The sequence below is a fragment of the Balaenoptera acutorostrata genome, chromosome 4 (genome assembly GCF_949987535.1).
Source record: "Balaenoptera acutorostrata chromosome 4, mBalAcu1.1, whole genome shotgun sequence".
Lineage (NCBI taxonomy): Eukaryota > Metazoa > Chordata > Mammalia > Artiodactyla > Balaenopteridae > Balaenoptera > Balaenoptera acutorostrata.
The window spans coordinates 128,834,067-128,856,947 of record NC_080067.1 but is presented as its reverse complement, the minus strand read 5'-3'; the positions used below and the strand labels follow the sequence as shown (position 1 = coordinate 128,856,947).

At 34.3% G+C, this 22,881-nt stretch overlaps 1 protein-coding gene across 2 annotated transcripts in view; it reads right to left on the bottom strand.

Annotated features, from left to right (window-relative positions):
- NCAM2 (neural cell adhesion molecule 2) overlaps positions 1–22,881 on the bottom strand; it is a 497,247-nt gene that overhangs the window by 142,676 nt on the left and 331,690 nt on the right. The gene's annotated exons all lie outside the window — the stretch shown is intronic.

Sequence of the window (22,881 nt, the reverse complement as noted above, 5' to 3'; positions counted from 1 at the left end):
CAATTATAGAATTTTCTTAAATCTCTTAAGTACCTATATAGCACACATATTTAAAACAAGAGATAGTTTATTCACTGAATTTTACTCTGTACTATCAAGAAATATAGTGAACTTTTAGCACTTTATAACTCATTGGAAACATCTGCTCTACCATTATTGAATTGATTCTTTTTAATATTCGAGGTTTTAGTGTCCAACAAAATATTGTATATCATACATTCAGTTGAAATATGTATGTTATTATAAATGGTATAATGGTTGTTTAATTTTCTATATGACAGATTTGAACAAATTTCAATACATGTGTGTACTCTGCATTATTAAAATGATGTTTAACTATTTTTCTTTATTAATATTAAAAGACTATCTTAAAGCTCTTTTTCAAACATGTTGATTGGGGCACAATATGGTTACTTTTTTTGCTTTTTAATTTTATATAGGAATGCAATCATTAGACAATCCTATCACTCACTCATAATTCACTATCTGGAAAATGGTCTTCAAAAACCAAGAAATAAACAAAATAATAATTAGGGATGTATTATGCAACTCAGATCAAGATTTCTATGTCAAAAATATGTTCCCCACCTCCCAAGTATTGCTAAAGAAATAGTAAGGTGAAGTTTTCAAGCAGAAGGGCATTCTCTTCTGCCAAGTTTTAAGATGTTCAGCTGCCAAACCCATTTACTTAATTGAAAGAAAACAAAATGTAAGAATCCACAGAAGTTAAAAATCAGAATTAATAAACCCAAAAGCAAAATGGCCAAATGTTATACAAGGTAACTAACTGCTGTTCCATAACTAAATAGGTATTCTTTGGTCCTTATCTCACTGCAACTCTGTTCATCATTAAACCCTATTGAACTATATCCTTCCTTTCTTGTGTGCCGACTTCCCTTGGCTTTCAAGACACCCACATGATCCTGATTTTTCTCCCAGTTTTGGCTGTAGTTTCCTTGGGTTTGGTTTTGGTTACAGCCTCCTCTCTTCCTCGGGGCTTCTGTATTCTGTCCTGGACTCTAGTGTCTTTTCAGTCAATACAATCCACTTAGGCACTCTTATCCCTGCCCACATCGACACTGATGATCTCTAGTCACTCTTTCTCCACCCAGGATCCTTCTTTCCCTGGAGCTACATAACTAGATATATCACATGCAGGGCAAATCCATTTGATATATATCTCAAACTAGCATGTGCAGATGAATACATCACGTCTTACCCAGCATCACCTGCCCTCTCCCAGTTGTCTTTCCATGAATGATACTAATTCTTTCCCATGCCCCAGGCTATACCATGTCCTCAGTCTTGGATCAGTTGCTGAACATTTATTCATCTATTTATATTCTAAATAATGATAAATCTCAGTTTATCATCTTGCTCGACATTATGATTTCCAATTTTCAGCAACTGTGTTTCCATAGACCTATCTGCTCTCTGCCTCTCCATTTACAGTTTTAGCTGTGCTGCTAAGTTGGAAGGATATTGACAGGCATCTCTGGATTTCAGAGAGAACAATCACATTCAGGCTGAATGTGACCAAAAAAGACTCCCTGACTCTGCAAACGCCTTCAACATTATGTTATTTCCTATGTTTCTCTTAGCAAAAAATCATTCCAGCTGCAGAAATTATTTCTTGTGTAGCTAAGAATAAGTATTTTTTTTTAAAGCAAACTTTTATTTCTCATAACAACTTTATGAAGGTTTCACATCCCTGGACCTCATACTCTATAATTACAAATAACATTGTATTGCCTCCCAAATAAAACCCCAAACCATTAGCCTGATGTTTATGGACTTCCATATAGTATTACCTTTCTGTTTAAGCACAGTTTACAATTTGGATACTGTTAATTTGGATTCCATTTAATGTGAATTATTTGTATTGTCATGAATGTCCTGTGCTTTCTAAGCAGGCTTCACACATCTTTCTCCAATCTTTCCCCCTTTATCTCTTCCATATTTACACGGCAGTATTCTACCATCATTCTTTCAATTTCTTGGCCAGATATCAATTTATATTCAAAATAATCCCTGGTTGACTAATATACATACATATATAATGTCCCTGTGCATTTCTTGGGACACATTGCTTTTTCTAGTCTTACTGGAACTTCAGATTTTATCCTGCAGTTTGATATTATAGTTGTACAAATGCGAGAACATTTTTATGGTACTTTGTGTGAAAGTCACCTGGACTAGTACCTAGGACAGAATCATTACATTCTAAAATTTTTATAAAGCAAATTAAGATATAGTGAAATGTACATATCATTGAATAAAGGAAATGTAATCCTTCAGCTATACTTTACTATGGATTAAAAACGTGACATTTAATATCTTAATTAGGATGTGACAAGATACATTAATAATGATGCGAAGCAAATTGTTCCTTCTTTCATTAGGGAAAATATTGTTCTTTTGCACATTAAAAAGTAAATTTACCCACCTTAAAAATCAACAGGTCCTTTTGTTATTATGATATGGTTTTTGACTTGTGGAAAACTATCCATGCGTGTAAAGTTAGCATGCTATTAGTAAAAATGGTTGCATTTAAAAGTTTTTAATAATATATCTAAAATTAATAGAAACTCCAGAAGAATAGAATTTCTTCTGGAATGTATGTGATTCATTGAGAAATTGTAAGTCATTTTCAGAGTTGGCATTGGCTTTGTAATAATGTACAATATGCAGTGACTAGAAGACCAAAGTCATTTCTTCTCATTTCTGACATTCCAAAGGACATCTTTCTCTTTGTGCTACAAAAAGGCATTACACATATCTGAAAGAAAATTCATTTATATCTTGGCTTTGATTCACCACCTACTGAAGATTCGTTTAAGACATCTGATATTTGATTGAGACAGGTTAATGGGTGTATTAGTTCCCCATCTAGTATTTTAAGTTTCTATCACTGCATTAACATGATTAGAAAGTGTCTGAGTGTACATTATTATTCCAATCCTTTACAGAAGGACACTCTGTGAAATTTAACTTGATATTATATCTTTTGCCTTTTCTGGAAGGTCAGCTTAAGTACTGCTTGAATAGTATTTCAATATTTTTATAAGATGATTATTTATAGAGTTTATTGTCCTTTCAATAATCCCTTAATCAAATATCTATGTGATAACTACCATCTTCAGTTTAGTTCAAACATAAATATTTTGTTGTAAATTTTAATTGTTGGGCATTTGAATTTATATACTGTGTCATGTTTATTTTTGTGGCTTTACCTGACTAGACATTTACTGGCAAATTTGAGATCCAATTGTAGTGCACAACACATCTGAGTTGGACAGTATTCTCTTCTTTCTCACACTTTTGTCTTTGAACTTTTTAGAGTCATTGACCCTTTGGCCTTTTGAGAAAATTGTGGATCATGTCACTTAGTTACTCAATATTTTTTCTGTATATGTGCAATTGTTTCAAAATAAGCATCCAGGCACTGGGGATATAAGCTGAGCAAAATAGAATAATATCAGCTCTTCTTGGAATTTAAGTTTAACCGAGAAGACAGATATTACTTCTAAGATATAATACAAATAAACTCAAAAATACCATGTAGGAACACCACAGTTTCATTTTGGGGGTGTTAATGGAGGGGTGGGTTAGAGTCAGAGGTATGTTCCTTGTTAAACCGAACTGTGGATTGGGATCTGGAAATGGTGAAAGAGGGGCAGTGTTGTAGAGAGAATTCTGGGCATATGCCACCAGAAGGCTCATGAGAGAACTAAGAGAACCCAGTAGGTGCAGAGAAGAGACTGTGAGCACGTGGGATCTCCTGACATTGGGCAGGATGATAGAGAACACATGCAGAACCCAAGACACATGCAGACGCACAACAAATTTGTACCCTTTGACTATATGTTAGTTTTTTCTCATTGTATGCTATGCAGTTTTGGGGGAGCGATTTTTTTAAATTATATATTATGTTTGCATTATTTGCAATGGCATTAAATCTCTATTGAATGTAAATTAAACAGCTTGAAATACATAGAGGTAGCAGCAAGGCATAACTGCTAAATGTATAAAAAAAGAAAACAGACTCTTTCCAAACGTTATTGGCATTAATTTACCCAAACTGACTTCTCAAAATCATAATAAAGTTTCATTACATTCACTAATTTCTGCAAAGAAATTAACCAGAAATGTTGTCTTGCTCTTATAAGATTTCTATATTTATTCTTAGTTTTAATGTCTTTTTCCTCTGGGCTTGATCACACCTTCCTAAGTGTACTCCTATTTTGATGTCATGAAATAAACTTTTGTACAATTACCATTCCTCCTAGCAGTGTAAATTGATGAAACAAAGAGTAATATGTCCAATAAAATTTCTTAACTTATGTAGTTTCTTCACTGGTTCTAGGGCCCTTTTCTTCTCTTTGCACATACAGTCAGTAATTTATTCAACAAATAGGAATTGAATATAGGAATGAATAACTGCTAACACATACAATAGGTGATAGTTAGGTACATACTAAATATTTTACATTTATTAGTTCATAATACTGCCATGATCCTCATAATAGTGCTATGAGATTGGGACTAATATCATCCCCATTTTAAAGATGAGCAAAATGAGGCACAGAAACATTAGATAACTTGCCCAGGTCCCACAGAGCTTATAAGTGATAACAGTGGGATGCCCAGGCTGTCTGGCCCTGGAGTTCATATTCTGAATTACTTTTGCCATATGGCTCACTACCTGGGCCATAACTATGTGGCTGAGTTACACACTGTACCATAGCTATGTGACCGGCGCTATGCTGGGTTCTGAGGACAGAAAGATGGATAAGAAAGGCAAAGCCTTTAGTCTCAAACATTAAAAGGCTTAGAGGAAAATCATAAATTTCATCTGACATAGATGAAATTAAGGAAGAACACCTAGTACAGTCTACAGAGGTGAGGAACAATTACTTGCAGATATTTCTGCCTAAACAGGGTCCTGAAGGATAAGTAAGGCACCAGACTGGCGGCGTAATTTGCAGGGCTCACAAAAACTGAAATGTGAGGTCTTCTGTTCAAAAGTTACTATGAATTTTAAGACAACCACAGCAGCACTTTAAACCCAATGCAGGGCCCTTCTGAGGGTTGGGCTCTGTGCAACTGTACATGTCACATATCCATGAAGTCAGCCTTGGCCAAGCAAATAGGAGGAAAGTTAGGAAGGAAATGGGAACTACATGGGTCTGGACTAGAGGGGAAAATGACATGTTCAAAGAGTTGAAAGAAGCTCCCTAGAGCTGGCATATCCAATATAAGGTGGAGAGAGGTGAGAGGTGAAGTGGCTGGAGAGACAGACAAGAATGCCAAAAAGAGCCTCAAAAGTTGAGGGAACATTGACAAAAACATGAAAGGATGCCCAACATCATTAGCCATCATGAAAATGCATACCAAAACTCCATACTACTTCATGCCCTCAGGGATGGCTATAAACAAAAAGACAGGTAATAACAAGCATTGGATAGGATCTGGAGAAAATGGAACTCTAGTGCACATGTGGTAGGAATGTAGAACGGGGCAGGTGCTTTTGATAAAATGTCTGACAGGTACTCAAAATGTTAAACACAGAGTTACCGTATGATTCAGCCATTACACTCCCAAGAGAATTAAAGATCTACGTCCACACAAAAACATGTACTACGTAAATGTCCATAAGAGCATTATTAATAAATCCAAAAAGTGAAACAACACAAATGTCCATCTATTAATGCATGGATAAATAAAATGTACTATTTCTATATAATATATATATTTCTATATTATTTGTCAATAAAAAATATGAGGTACTTACACAAGCCACAACATAGATGAACCTTGAAAACACTATGCTAAGTGAATAGAAGTTAGTAACAAAGTCCACATTTTGAATGCTTCCATTTATACAGAATTTCCAGAACAGACAAATCTATAGATACAAAAGTGATTGCCTAAGGCTGGCAGGTAGTGGTAAGGTGACTGGGGAGTGACAGTCAAGTGGAGCGGGACTTGTTTTTTGAGGTGATGAAAATGTCCCCAAATTTATTGCGTTGATGATTGCACAACTCTGTGAATATACTAAAAGGCAATTTATTTAATTTTACCCTTTGATGGGTAAATTGCATGCTATGTGAATTATATGTTACAAAATATTAAAAACGAAAGCCAAAAGAAAGAATATGAGTGTTCTATAAAGAACTGGAAAGGATAGGCAAGGTTTCGGGCTGAGGAGTAGGGAGAATGCATTTGTTATTTGAGAGCATCATTCATGCCTCAGGGTAAAGAATAAATTTGAAAGGGGGAAGGGAAAACACCAAGAAACATACTGCAATGATAGTGTTCTGGGAAAAGGTAGAGGTAGATGAGATGGAGAGAAGTGAGTGGATTCTAGAAACATACTGAGGGAGAATCCACAGCATTCAGTGAATGTTTAGATGGGAGCTGGTGATGAAAGAAAGGAGGAAAAGGATATGTTCAAGTTTCTGTCACAGATCCCTGGATGGGAAATCTGATCTATTATTAGTAGATTGTTGTACGTATATAAAATTATACATATATATGCATATATTCACATTTGACCATAACAAATCATATTTTAATAACCAGCATACATTATATTCCATATTATATACCCAGTACTTTACTATTTGAAATTGAAATGCTACAATAATCAGGCCAAAAGCAGAATAAACTTTTCAGAGATTTTAACTTAAAAAAATTAGAGAAGGTGAATTCCAACTGATAATTGTCAAAATGCTGGTTATCAGAATGTGACCTAAATATTTTGTATTGGTGCCTGTGCGTGCTGCCTTCTTTACCTTAATAGTAAGTAAGACCAGAGACTACAGAACCAAATGGGAAACTTTACATCCTGTTTGTGCCATCTATAAGCTTTGTAACCTGGAGTCAACTACTTAATTTAGCTGTACCTCAGTTTCTCTCTCTGTATAATGGGTTTAAAAGTACAGCCTTTATAGTATTATGAGGGAGATTAATGATTTGAATATTTGAAAAGAGCTCAGCACCTGTTAAGTGGTTGGCAAATAAACTGGCACAAAACATCTGATATCCAGATCTAAATGATAAATATGAGTTTACACAATATCCATTTCATTGTGAGGTCCAGAGGCATTCTATCTCAAAGGGAAATGACACCTCTCCTATCTTCTTACTTAACAGTGCATTACTGTTGCTAGACTTTTCTCATGATTCCTTGAACCACATGCCAGTTATTTATTTATAATATTATAAAATATTTATAATATTTTATCAATGAAAATATGTAAGATATTCAGTAAAAAACAAAATTAAAATTAGGATGAAAAGCTACTATAGGACAGCAAAATTACTAAATAAATAATAAATGATAAAACATTTCACATATAAATGATTAAATTGCCAAATAATGAGATTTATATTTTATTTCATCCATAATACTAATAAAAAATCCCTAGATATTGAATTTATCTGTAATTGCCACTACATTTGTGGATGGTTTGGCTGTATCCTTGACCCTGCCCTTCATCAGAAGGACCTTCCCTGCTCAAATGCCATGACTTTGGTGTCAAAAGCCTTGTCTTGTAGGCTTTATACAGACATAGGCTCTGTGTCACTATTCAATGGTTTTAAATTTGTGGATTCTAATGACTATGTATCATTTCCAAAATATATATATTAGTTAAAGCTGTATAAAGTATCCTGACCCCATGTCTATATCACTATTACTTATGGTCATTCATTGTGATTGGAGTTCTAAGCAAATAAATTAGGAGAGGAATGTGCTTGTAGTATGGCTGATCATTTTAATTTTGGCAACACCGTTGTTGACTCTGAATGACAAGATACTTATTTTTTTGTTGTTGTTTCTTGAGTGTATGTGCAATTTTAATCAAATATGAAGATATAACAAAATATTTGATATCAGTGTTGTTCAGAAAATTCAGCACATAGGAATTCAAGCCATAAGTATGGGGCTAGTGTAGAAAGCCAGTAGGCTTTCGATCCATTTAAAATGTCATTGCTTTCCCCAAGGTTAAGAAACCATGAAAAAGAGGATGATCACTATTGTTTTTGAATTTCCAATTTTTCTGTATATCCTTCATAATGGAAAATAAGCAAAGAAAGAAAACTCCTTATCAAAAAATCAATAAGGGATAAAGAAGCCAAGAAGAAACTTAAATCTAAAAGTTACATCCTATCTTGAGCTAAAATTTAGTTTCATGGCACACAGCAATGAGAAGACAGAAAGGAGGTCTGAAAGAATGAGGCACATTATACACTGAAATTCTTCCTATTCAACATTTATCATAAGATGGTCAGGTGTATTGTGATGATGTATGCACATAATTGAACTTACCTCGTGAATACTGATATCACATTATTACACCATACTGCTCTGGAAGTAACATAATGACTAAAATATAGACTCCATTGTTTCAAAGCTTTGAATAAGCCATAGGTTTGGTTCAATGTTTTTTTTTAATTCAGATTTTAAAATGTTTTTCTTTATAACATAAACATAACCAATTGGAAAACAGATGAAGTGCAATACTAAAAATATTCGAATTGGAATGGCATAACGTTGATAATGACTGAGGCTGTGATAGAACGTGGGGTTTCATGATACCATTCTCCAGTCTTTGTTTTAAATATACATCACACATTTTATCATGGGAATTTTAAAACAGCATAACCAAGATGGGATGTGTTCCTTTATCTGATTTTCTCAATTGTTAGAACATATAGAGCAGAGTGGAACCCAAATTAAATAAAGTCTAGAGCATGCTGCTGCAGCCTACTTACAAACCCATAGATTTTTGTATTGAAAGCCCTGAGGTTTTGCTGTCATTATTTTGCAGTTATCACAGTGCAAGTTGGCTAATAGACAGTACATAAGTTTTGTTGCTTTTCCCTAGGTCTGGTTAGAATTACTTAAGATTGTGTAGCCTCAGTGCTAGATACATGATAAATGTTATTATAATCAGTGATGTAGTTAGTAACCAGTGTCTCAGTGGTATGGCAATCTTGTCCAAATTAGAGACAAATGAAAGATTTTTGCAAAGCAAAAAGCACAATATGCAACAGCAATTAGTACAATAATGTTAAATGGAATGTTTAAAAATTGCCTGACACATAGTATATATTCAATGTTAACAATAGTTACTATCCTTTTCCTATAGTATATCTTTATACAAATTCCTACAACATGTTCTGTAAGGGAAAAATTACAGTGTGAAGAAATACAAAATATTTTGGGAACATTCTTTCTTTGCTCTATCTAGTGACACAAATAAGGGCCCTGTTCTGAGCCTTCTTTGGCCACCACTCACTCAAAGCATGAAAAAGACACAGGACTGCTCTAAGTATATGTACGTTTTCTTCCTGTCTATGTTTCATTTGGATAAATTGTATTTTTCTGTCTTTGATTTTACTAGACTTTTCTTCTGCAGCATCTAATCTTCTGTTAATCCAATCCAATGTCTTTTTTACTTGACATTTTTCTGATCTGTAGAATTTTGATTTAGTCTTTTACTTTGTTATGTTTCTCTGTATTATGCTCCTGCCTTCCTTTTACCTTGTAGTACATATGCAGTATATGTAAAAAAAAAACAAAAAAAAGATGTTCCCATCTACTAATACTGTTATTTGTGTCAATGGGTCTGTTTCTATTGATTGATTTGGTTTTTTCCCTATTATGGGTTATATTTTCATGGACCTTGTATACCTCATAATTCTTTATTGGATGCCAAACATTGAGAATTATATACTTTGAGATATATATATATATATATATACACACACATACATATATATATGTATATATATACATATATGGTCTCTTTTCTGAGATATTGTTAAGTTACTTGAAAACAGTTTTATTCTTTTGAGGCTTTTAAACTTTGTTAGGCGAGCTGGGAGCAATCTTTAGTTTAGGACTAATTCGACTACACTACTGAAGCAACATACTTCAGTATTCCAGTGGTTCTTTCTGTGGCCTTGGATAGTTTCCTCACACACACATACACTTATCAATACTCAGCTGAAGACTCTTGGGGAAAGTGCTGAAGATCTCTGGAGTGCTCTCTGTGTGAATTTCTTCTCCACAGAGTTCTCTCCTCTCTGGTACCCCATCCTGTGATTTCTAGCACCCTAAGTCATTCAAACTCAGAACACTGGCTCCTCAAATAAAAGAGTCAGACTCTTCATCCCTGTGCTACAGCCTGGAAACTCTACACGGTACGCTCGACCAATCGTAGGGGTCACATCATTTGTTTCTCTTCTCTCATGGATCAATATGCTAACCATCAAGACATAAATTTTGTCTGTTGTCATTGTTTAAAGTCAGAGTATAAATCAAACCCTTCTTTATCTAATATGCCTGGAAATATACGCTCTAACAAGTATTTTAAATTGTCACTAGTCCCACACTTAACATCAGAAAATGCAATGCATTTACCATCTAGTGATCAACTTTTGTCACATATATGAGAATTCTTATGGTATACAACACGTCGCTATTAACAGCATCACTTTTATCAGACTAATACCACAAAGTAGAATAGTACCTGGCAATGTATGTGTATATTTTTCCTTCTTTTAAAAATCACATCATTTCAAATACACATTAAAGTATATACAACATAGGATATATAAGAAATGTTATGAAAATAATGTGTATAATTACTGTCATATGTACTGGCAGTGTTATAGCAAATATATGCTCCTTTTTTAACACACAGCTATGCTGAGTGACTCATATACTTTACTTCAGTGCCTCATTTTAGGTGGGAGGCTCAAGAAGATAAAAAATATTTCTTATCTCTTCGTTTTGAACTCTTCTCAGGTTGTCTTACTGTCTGACAATTATGCAATTAACCTAATTATTTTAAATAAAAAGCACTTTATTTATTGGAAACATTTTATATTATACATGCACATAAACACCAAAAACTAACAATACATAAAAAACACAGTTTAATCAAATCATTTTGCTACATAGACAAAGAAACAAGCTACCTCTAAAAGATGGCTAAAAATTAAAACTGTGTATAACATACACGAACTCCAGTGAGCTGCTTTAGTTTGGTTTTGGTTTTGCATTTTGTTTGTTTTGTGGTAAAGTATCAATTCATAAAGAAAAGACAAATTAAAACAAATACTGCATATACAAACTAAACTTTCTATAGTTTAGAAGACTTCAATTAAAAGAGAAGGTACTCTCCAGAAAGGATCTAAGTTATCAAGGTAATAAAATAATGCATAGGAGAAAGAAAGGTGGAAATGTTAACAAAATTTATTTATTTTTTACCAAAAGCCAAATGGTGTATTAAGACAGTTTCAAAGTGTGGAATAAGTGAATCAGTGCTGCAACTCTAAACCATAGAAAGGAAAAGATACAGTGTGGACTTTGTCAAAACATTAAAAGAGAAGGTAAAGCCTATATTTCTATATTATATTATTTTATAATAAAAGAAAATTATGTCTCAGACAGGTCTGTGATGAATCTTTACATTGATATATATCAATCATCAGACGATAAAAATTTACAGACATTATCATTAAAGGGGGGCTTGCTGTAAACAGAGAGCCAAGAAGCAGAGATGGTCTGGGAAGTTACATTACCTTTGCTACAACAATCAAAAATGATAAGAAACAGCCCTCGACAAGTTTCTAATTGTGTGCTGGGATATGCAGGTATGGGATGTGTAGTAAATAATTATACTACAGGGCAGACTGTTGTAAATAATATGAGAAGGTGTTAGAATAGTATACTTCATAGCACAATGTGCTATCTCAAGATGCTGATCAAAACAGCCAGCCAGGCATGTTTTCTGTAATATAGGAAGAGGAGATCCAACATCTCGCTATGGAACACACAGGAAATGTGTGCAGTTCTATTGCTTGCTAACTTCCTGCTTCTATAAAATTTGTCTATGGAAACTCCTTAATTACCACCATTTCTATCATTTGGTCTCAGAGGATATTTAATTTATGAGTAAGCAAATTATTAATTCACTAAGCAATCAGAGGATTATATAGTTATTCAAATTGTTTATCACTGAGTATGCTACTATTACTTTAGCATTATGTTTTTTCTTTTTAATTTTTGTCCCAGTAGCTTCACACCTCCTATGACTCAGACAGATGCAGTGTCCTTCAAAACTGAATGCAAATATCCATATAGTAAGTCACCTCTAGTGTTCTGTACACAGTTTAAGTTCTTATCTGGTTTCAGATTTTGTAATTAAAAGAACAGCGGTCTGCAATTTATACTTAGTTTACCTAAAGAATTCAACAATTAACCTAAACACACACATAGTTAAAAAACAATAGTCTTACTATATTGACTTCAGGTTGGCAATCAAGGACTCCCTCAGCAAACTCAAAAGTGCTGGAAACTGCGATTAGTACATCAAAGATTTGTGATAGTTTTCACTACACTTATGACTCACAGTGTACATTCAGAGTTGTAGATGGATAAAGTACACACACTATTGAAAATCTTCCAGCACCAAGGATTGATGGAGGAAATGTGAAATCTTATTTGGTTGAAATTAATTGATCTTAAGAGTAGGATTTGAGGAAAAACTGAAGGCAATTAGAGATTTGAAGAATGGCCTATCATGTAGAGCAGTGTAGGTAATAAAAGGGATTTCCAAATGATATGAGAAGCTATTGGAGGCTTCTGAACAAAAGAGTGATATTATCTGGCTTACTTCAAATGGATCAATTTAGCTCTTTTAATGAGAATAACAGGGGGCAAAGATGAATGCATTAAAACCTCTTAAAAGTTATTGCAATAGTCTAGGCAAGTCACTATGCTGGCTTGGACTAGAGCAGTAACAGCTGCGTTTTGAGAAATGATCAAATTTTTAATATATTTAAAATAAGGCTAAAAGGATTTAAAAAATTTGAATATGTGTATAACAATCAATAAGTCAAAGATTACACAAAGAATTTTAGACTATATTACTGGAGGGAAGGAATCACCATTTAATGAAATTTGGATAACTGAGGGAGAAGCAGAAGTAGAGATAATGTACAGAGTGGACTGGATATTTTCAGTTTAAGATACTTATTTAATATCCAAATGGAGCTACCTGGTAGACCACTGGATACAGACAACTAGGATTTAGTGGAGAGGTTCATGTTGAAAATTTGGAGTTTACTGAATCCAGCTGGTAATTAAAGCCATGAGACTAGATGAATAAGTCAAGGGAATAAACATAGTTAGAGAAAGGAATCCAAGAATAGACCCCAAACTAGGGCCCTTGATAATTTAGAGGTCAATTAGAAGACAAAGACTGATAAGAGAAAAAACAGGAAAGTATACCATAAGCCAAAGACCATGCAACAAGCAGAAAAGATCATTTAATTGGATCAATGCTTTTCTTAGGCAGAAAAGTAAAATCAGGACTGCTAATTTGGGATAAAATTTAGAAAAGTGAATGTTATTAGTAAAAAGCTTTCCAAAGAGTTTCAGTGGAGTCATGTGGTCAAAGCATGACTGGAGTATATTCAAGAGATAATTCTAGGAAGAATTTAGAGAGAACAAGATTAAACAACATTTTCAGGGGACTTTGCTATGAATAGAGGATAGAAATCAGATGGGATTTGGAAGCCAAATGTAGTAGCTATCTATCTTTCTAATATTTGCACAGACAAAATATATGAAGGATATGTGGGTATAACTATAATTAACTACACTGTGCATTTCATATCCATGACTCATTTATTTTGGACTGGAAGCTTGTACCTCTTAATCTCCCTCACCTATTTATTTCCTCCCCCCACCCAATTCCCCTCTGGCAACCACTTGTTTGTTCTCTGCATCTATAAGTCTGTCTCTGCTTTGTTATGTTTGTTCATTTGTTTTGATTTTTAGATTCCACATACAAGTGAAATAGGATTTTTGTCTTTCTCTGTCTGAATTATTTCTCTTAGCATAATTCCCTCTAGGGCCATCCATGTTGGCAAGAGTTCATTCTTTTTTTATGACTAAGAAATATTGATATGTCATGTCTCCTTTATCCATTTATATATTGATGGGCACTTAGGTTGCTTCCATATCTTGGCTCTTGTAAGTAAAGGTGTAATGAACATAGGGATGCATATATCTTTTCAAATTAGTGTTTACATTTTCTATGGAAAAATACCCAGGAGTGGAATTGCTGTATCATATAGTAGTTCTATTTTTAGTTCTTTGAGGACTCTCCATACTGCTTTTCATAGTGGCTGCACCAATTTACATTCCCACCGACAGGGCACAAGTGCTCCCTTTTCTACACATCTTCTCCAACACTTGGTATTTGCTGCCTTTTTGATAATAGCCATTCCAACGGGTGTGAGGTGATATCTCATTGTGGTTTTGACTTGCATTTCCCTGATGATTAGTGATGTTGAGCATGTTTTCATGTGCCTGTTGGCAATCTGTATGTCTTCTTTCGAAAAATGTCTATTCCAGTACTCTGTCCATTTTTTAAATTGGGTTGTTTGGTTGTTTTTGATGTTGAGATGTATGAGTTATTTGTATTAGATATTAACTTCTTAAAGGATATATGGTTTGCAAATATCTTCTCCCATTAAGTAGGTGACCTTTTTGGTTTTTGATAGTTTCCATCTCTGTGCAAAAGTTTTTGAGTTTGATATAGTCCCATTTGTTTAGGTTTGCTTTTGTTTCCCTTGCCTGAAGAGACATATCCAAAGAAATATTACCAAGATCGATGTCAAAGAGTTTACTGCCTACATTTTCTTCTAGAAGTTTTATGACTTCAGGTCTTACATTTAGTCTTTAATCCATTTTAAATTTATTTTTGTGCATGGTGTGAGAGAGTAGTCCAGTTTGATTCTTCTGGATGTAGCTGTTCAGATTTCCCAACACCATTTAGGCTATCTTTTCTGTATTGTATATTCTTGCCTACTATGTCATTGATTAATTGATCATATAAGTGTGTGTTCCTTTTTAGGCTCTCTATTCTGTTCCATTGATCTATGTATCTGTTTTTATGCTAATACCATATGGTTTTGATTACTGAAGCTTTGTAGGATCGAAATCAGGGAGCATTAAAACTCCAGTGTTGTTATTCTTTCTCAAGATCATTTTGGCTTTTGTGTTTCCATACAAATTTTAGAATTATTTGTTCTAGTTCTGTGAAAAATGCCATTGATATTTTGATAGGAATAGAATTGAATCTGTAAATTGCCTTGGATAGTATGGTCTGTAAATATGCCTTGGATAGTACAATATTAACAATATTAATTCTTCCAATCCATGAACCCAGTATATCTTTCCATCCGTTTGCATCATCTTCAATTTATTTCATCAGTGTTTTATAGTTTTCTGAGTAGAGATCTTTTATCTCCCATTATTCCTATGTATTTTATTATTTTTGATGCAATGGTGAATGAGATTGTTTTCTTAATTTCACTTTCTGATACTTCATCGTTAGTGTACAGAAATGCAACAGATTTCTGTATTTAATCATGTGTCCTGTAATTTTACTGAATTCATTGATGAGTTCTGGTAGTTTTTAAGAGGCATCTTTAGGATTTTCTATGCATTGTATCATGTCATCTGCAAACAGTGACAGCTTAACTTCTTCCTTTCCAATTAGGGTTGATCTTATTTCTTCTTGTCTGATTACTGTGTCTAGGACTTCCAATACTATGTTGAATAAAAGTGATGAGACGAAGCATCCTGGTTTTGTTTCTAATCTTAGAGAAAATGCTTTCAGCTTTTCTACTAGCTGTGGGCTTGCCATATATGGCCTTTATTATGTTGAGGTATGTTCCCATGAAACCCACTATATTAAGAGTTTTTATCAAAAATCAATGTTGAGTTTTTTTTAAAAACCTTTTCCAAATCTATTGAGAGAATATGATTTTTATTTTTCAGTTTGTTAATGTGGTGTATCACACTGATTTGCAGATATGGAACCATCCTTGCATCCCTGGGATAAATCCCACGTGATCATGGTGTATGATCCTTTTAATGTACTGTTAAATTCAGTTTGCTAATAGCTTGTCGAGTATTTTTGCATTTATGTTCATCAGTGATACTGGCCTGTAATTTTCTTTTTTGTGATATCTTTGTCTGGTGTTTGTATCAGGCTGATTCTGCCCTTGCAGAATGAGTTCAAAAGCAATCTTTTCTCTGCAAATTTTTGGAATAGTTTGAGAAGGATAAAAGTTACCTCTTCTCTAAATGTTTAGTAGAATTCACCTGTAAAACCATCTGGTCCTGGACTTCTGTTTGTTGGGAGCTATTTTATTACTCACTCAATCTCATTGCTGATAACTGGTCTGTTCATATTTTCTATTTCTTCTTGGTTCAGTCTTGGAAGATTGTATATTTATATGAACTTGTCCAATTCATGTTGTATATTTTATTGGCATATATAATTGTTCTTTATAATTTATTATGGTCCCTTGTATTTTGATGGTATTGGTTGTAAATTCTTTTTCATTTCCAATTTTATTTATTTGGGCCCTCGCTCTGTTTTTCTTGATGAGTCTGACTAAAGGTTTATCAACTTTATTTATCTTTTCAAAAAACCAGCTCTTAACTTCATTGATCTTTTCATTTTTTTTATTCTCTATTTATTTATTTCTATTCTGATTTTTTGACTTCTTTTCTTCTGCTAACTTTGGTTGTGTTTGTTCTTATTTTTCTACTTTCATTACAAGTAAGGTTAGGTTGTTTATTTGAGACTTTTCTTGTTTCCTGAGGTAGGCTTCTATTGCTATAAACTTCCCTCTTACGCTACTTTTGCTCCATCCCATGGATTTTGGATTGTTATGTTTTTGTTTTCATTTTTCTCCAGGTATCTTTTGATTTCTTCTTTGATTTCTTCAGTGATCCATTAGTTGTTTAACAGTGTATTGTTTAACCTCCACGTTTGTGTTTTTTGCAATTTTTTTTGTAACTGATTTCTAGTTGTGGATTGTGATTGGAAAAGATGCTTGATATGATTTTAATTTTCTTTAATTTACTGAGACATTTTTTTGTGACCTAGTATGTGATCTATCCTAGAGAATGTTCCTTATGCCCTTAAAAAAAGTATATTCTGCTGCTTTTGAATGGGTTGTATATATTCTAATGTGATGTTTTAGGCCAGCGTTTCCTTATTGATTTTTTCTGTCTGGATGATCTGTCCATTGAGCTAGGTGAGGTGTTAAAGTCCCCTACTATTATTGTGCTACTGCCAATTTCTCCCTTTATGGTTGTTAATATTTGCTTTACGTGTTTAAGTGCTCCTATGTTGGGTGCATATATATTTACAATTGTTATCTCTTCTTGTTTATTTATCCTTTGATGATCATTTAATGTCCTTCTTTGTCTCTTGTTTTAACCTCTGTTTTTAAGTCTATTTGTCTGATAAAAGTATTGCTACCCCAGATTTCATTTCAATTTGCATGAAATAACTTTTTCATCCTGTCACTTTCAGTATGCATGTGTCTTTAGATCTGAAGTGAGTCTCTTGTAGGCAGCATATATATGGGTCTTGTTTTTGTAACCATTCAGCCACTCTATGTCTTTTGATTAGAGCATTACTGCATTTACATTTAAAATAATCATTGATACATACATACTTATTGCCATCTTGTTAATTGTTTTGGGGTTATTTTTATACTTATTTTTTATTCCTTTCTTCTTCTTTATTCTTTTCTCCTGGGATTTGATAACTATTTTCAGTGTTATGTTTGGATTCCTGTTGCTTTTTGTGTATCTATTATAGACTTTTTTGGTTTGTGGTTACCATGAGTTTTATATATAGCAATATATAAATATACATTATTTTAAGTTGATGATCTCTTAAGTTCAAATGCATTTTAACAACCTTGCACTTTTACACCCCACCCCACATGCTTACTGTTTTTAACGTCATATTTTACATCTTTTTGTTTTGTGTATCCCTTAACTACTTATTGTGGATTTAGATGGTTTTATTACTTTTGTCTTTTAACCTTCTTAGTAGATTTATGCATGGTTGGTTTACTTACTTTACTGTATATATGTCTTTACCAATGAGATTTGTTTTCCTTTTAGAATTATCATATTTCTAGTTGTGGACTTTTCTTTTTTGCTTAGAGAAGTCCCTTTAACATTTATTTTAAAACTGGTTTGATGGTGCTGAACCTTTTTAGCTTTGGCTTGTCTGAAAAACTTTTGATCTCTCCATCAAATCTGAAAGAAAGCCTTGCTAGGTAGAGCATTCCTGGTTGTAGGTGTTTCCTTTTCATCACTTTAAATATTATGCCACTCTTTTATGGGCTATCAAATTTCTGCTGAAACTCATGTCAGCTGATAGACTACATGAGTTCCCTTGCATGTAACTTGTTACTTTTCCCGTGCTGCTTTTAATATTCTCTCTTCATCTTTAATTTGTGCCACTTTTATTGCAATGTGTCTTGATGTGATACTTTTTGGGTTTATCCTGTTTGAGACTCTTTGTGCTTCCTGGACCTGGATGTTTGTTTCCTTTCCCAAGATAGGGAAATTTTCAGCTATTATATCTTCAAATATATCCTATGCCGATTTCCCTCTCTCTTCTCCTCTGGAACCCCTACAGTGCAAATGTTAGTACACTTGATGCTATCCTAGAGGTCTCTTACACTGTCCTCATTTCTTTTTATTCTTTATTCTTTTTTCTGTTCTGCTTCAGTGATTTCCACTATTCTGTCTTCCAGCTCGCTGTTCTGCTCCTCTGTATCATCTTATCTACTGTTGATTCCTCTATTGTACTTTTCATTTCAATTATTATATTCTTCATCACTGTTTGGTTCTTCTTTATATTTTTTAACTCTTTGTTAAAAACTTCTAACTTCTCATTCTGTTCATCCAATCTTCCCCCAAGTTCTTTGAACACCTTTATAATCATTAATTTGAACTCTTTATAGGGTAGATTGCCTATCTCCACTTCATTTAATTCTTCTTCTGGGGTGTTATCTTGTTCATCTGCTTGGAACATATTACTGTCACCTCATTTTGTCTAATTTTCTATTTTTATTTCTATGTATTTGGTAGGTTGGTTACATTTCCTGACCTTGGAGAAGTGGCCTTTTGCAGGAGACGTATTATGTGTCCCAGCAGCACACTTCCCTCTATTCACCAGACCTATATGCTCTAGGGGTGCCCCCATGTGAGATGCCTGGGTCCTTCTCTTACGGTGGGATGACTAATGTGAATGGTCTGGTAGGTGTGTCTGGCTTGGGTCTGGTTGGTTGCCAGGCTCTGCCTTGTGCAGAGAATGCTGGCCTCTGGGGCAGGATGGGTCACAAGGTGGCTGGCTGCAGAGACCCAGTGGTTCCTGAGGGTAGTTCTGACCTACTGATTGGCAGACCTGGGTTCTAGGGTGAGTGGTTGTCGAGCCAGGGTCATGGATCTCTATGTCAACTTGCTGATGTGTGGGGCCAGGGCCCAGGGTGTCCTGGGGCTAGTGCTGACCCAGGAGTGGGTGGAGCCATGTCCTGGGATCTCTGGCTACAGGACCCTGGGGGCCCCAGAGCTGGTTTCAGTCCCCTGGTGCACTGGGTTGGTTCCTGCCATGGCTGGCTGCAGGGCCCAGGGTGTCCTAAAGTTGGTGTTGGCATGCTGGTGGGTGGGGTCAGATCCAGGGGTGGCTGTATAACCATGTAATATCTAAGTATGGGTACAGACCATAACTAGACTTATTGTGGAGATAATTGTGAAATGTATAGAACTGCTGAGTCACTATATTGTGTAACAGAACCTAACATAGTATTGAAGGTCAATTATATTTCAAAAACAAACAAATTCATAGAAAAAGAGTTCATATTTAGATTTGTGGTTACCAGAGGCAGGGGTGGATGAAGGCAGTCAAAAGGCACAAATGTCCAGTTATAAGGTAAGTACGAAGGATGTAAGATACAACATGATAAATATAATTAACACTGCTGTATGTTATATATGAACATTAAGAGAGCAAATCCTGTGAGTTCTCATCACAAGGAAAATATTTTTTTCTATTTCTTTAATTTTGTATCTATATGAGATGTTGGGTGTTCACTAAACTTATTGCGATAATCACTTCATGATGTATATAGGTCAACTAATTATGCTGTATACCTTAAACTTATACAGTGCTGTACGGCAATTATATCTCAATAAAACTGGAAGAAAAAATAAAATTAGAAATACAGGAAAAGGGGCTTCCCTGGTGGCTCAGTGGTTAAGAATCCACCTGCCAATGCAGGGGACACGGGTTTGAGCCCTGGTCCGGGAAGATCACACATGCTGTGGAGCAACTAAGCCTGAGTGCCGCAACTACTGAGTCTGTGCTCTAGAGCCCGTGAGCCACAACTACTGAGCCTGTGTGCCACAACTACTGAAGCCCGCACGCCTAGAGCCCATGCTCCGCAACAAGAGAGGCCACCGCAATGAGAAGCCTGCATATGGCCAAGAAAAGTAGCCCCCCTCACCACAACCAGAGAAAAGCCCGCGTGCAGCAACGAAGACCCAATGCAGCCAAAAATAAAATAAATAAACTAAAATAAACAAGTTAAAAAAAAAAAGAAATAGGGCTTCCCTGGTGGCGCAGTGGTTGAGAATCTGCCTGCCAATGCAGGGGATGCAGGTTCGAGCCCTGGTCTGGGAAGATCCCACATGCCGTGGAGCAACTCGGCCCGTGAGCCACAATTACTGAGCCTGCACGTCTGGAGCCTGTGCTCCGCAACAAGAGAGGCTGCGATAGTGAGAGGCCCGCGCACCGTGTTGAAGAGTGGCCCCCGCTTGCCACAACTAGAGAAAGCCCTCGCTCAGAGACGAAGACCCAACACAGCCATACATACATACATATATACATAAATAAAAAGAATGTAAGCAGACAAGAATATCATTAAAAAAAAAAATTTAAAAAAAAAGAAATAGAGGAAAAAAGGATATGTAGGTATGTACATACTCATTTTATATATAATATATACATAAATGTATGTGATGTATAAGTTACATATTATGTTAATTATATATTATATGCTATAATATATGTAAAAGAAAAAAAAATTTTGAATGTTGATGGGAATAATAAATAAGGTGGAGAGTAAAAAAATGTTGGAAATAGAGAGATAAATTATTGGATTAATGTCTATAATATGTTAGGATTGGAACTAGCATCCACATAAAAACTTGAATATTACCTTCATGGTAGTATATAGGTTCAGCTATGTTTGATGTAGATGTAGTAATAGGAATTTGTTACAGTTTTCTTTTGATTGTTTTTATTTTCTTAGTAAAGAGGAACCAGTTCACCAGCTGAGCTTTTTTAGAACAGAGGAGGTTTATGAACTTGAGGATGGAGGAAATGTATGAGGTAGTTATCTAAAACTGGTGAAGAAAATGAGCCAGGAAAATGTGGCATGAGTACTGCAAAACACAAAGAGCATGCATTAAGCTATGGGTCACAATTTTAAAGGGAGATCATTCAGAATGATTGTAATTTTCCTCCAGCTAACTTCAGCTGTCTTGCAACATGTGTGGAATAGGCATTGAGGTTAATTAAACCATGACTGGCATTTTGCTAGAACAGTTCACAAAGCAAAAAAAGATCCAGGAGTGTATATGTGATAGTGATTATAATAGATAATGAAATTTAAGCTGGGGAATAAAAGAAGTGAACAAGGTGGGTGATTTGGGCAAGGGAAAAAGATGGTAGGATCCACAGATATTAAAATTACATCATTTTTATATATTTGATAGAGTATAAATGTTTTTCTTATAAGTAGATACACTACTAAATATGCATCCAAAATAATCTGGCTTCCAAGAATGAAGAACTTAGAAAGTTCAATAAGAAATTTTGTGGATTACAAAACAACAGCAATGATGCTGCTCCAAGATATAGATCATGACAATACCTAGTAGCCAAGGAAGAGCCACACTAAGAAGGCTTTTTCCCCTCAGTAAACACAACTACTCAATAGATGGCTGAACAGAGTTATTACTGAAGATCTTTGTTTAATATATTTTATTTAAATTTATTATCTGTTAATCCATGAGTCAAGAGCAATGAGGGCATTATAATAACTGTGTTAAAGTACTTTCCATGAAAATGTATTCAATTTTACAAATTAATTATTGTGTAACTAATATTTTTTTATGCACTTGCTTTTGCTTCATGCTTAAACTTGACAATGGAATTCATCAAATGTATTATTTTTTTGCAAGTTGTTTATTAGAATGTTTATTGAAATATTTTCAGATATACTGTGTCTACTTGTACAGCAATTCGTTCAAATTTATTTCATTTTGTTTTTTGAATTTAGTTACTGTTTTCCACTAAAATTTCACATAAATAAATCAAAATTACATTTACCAGAAAATTTGTTATTTTTGTTAAGTCGATTAATATATTTTCTGCTACAACAAAAGAAAAATCACTTTCAGTATGTAAATAATGTTTTTTTTCCCAGAACAATTATGGTAAAATTGTGAACTAATATCATATCATCCTACAAACAAGATGATAGTTTCTTTCAAGTGGATATACTTATATACATTTTAAAATAATAGTTCATTAATAAATGATTTTTTTAAAAGAACAATGAAATTTTTATTTTTTAACTATTTCCCAGAATTTTCTCAAAAATGTTTTTTAAAATTACATGTTGAACTTATGACTAGACTTCTTTGATAATTTTTATTTGAGGTGTGGGCTGGAAAAGAAATTTCAGAGAGTTGTAAATGATTGAAAACCCACCTCTCAGCAAGCTCAGAAGCATCCAGGAAGATTTCCAACATGCCTAATTATAATCTACACCCTACATCAGATGAGGAATAGAAGTATCCATTTTGCCTATTGCCCAGCAGGGATCTATAATACTGCTCTCAGAACACTAGTAGGAAAAAATGCATTAGAAAGACCTTAAAAATGTCATTCAAATACA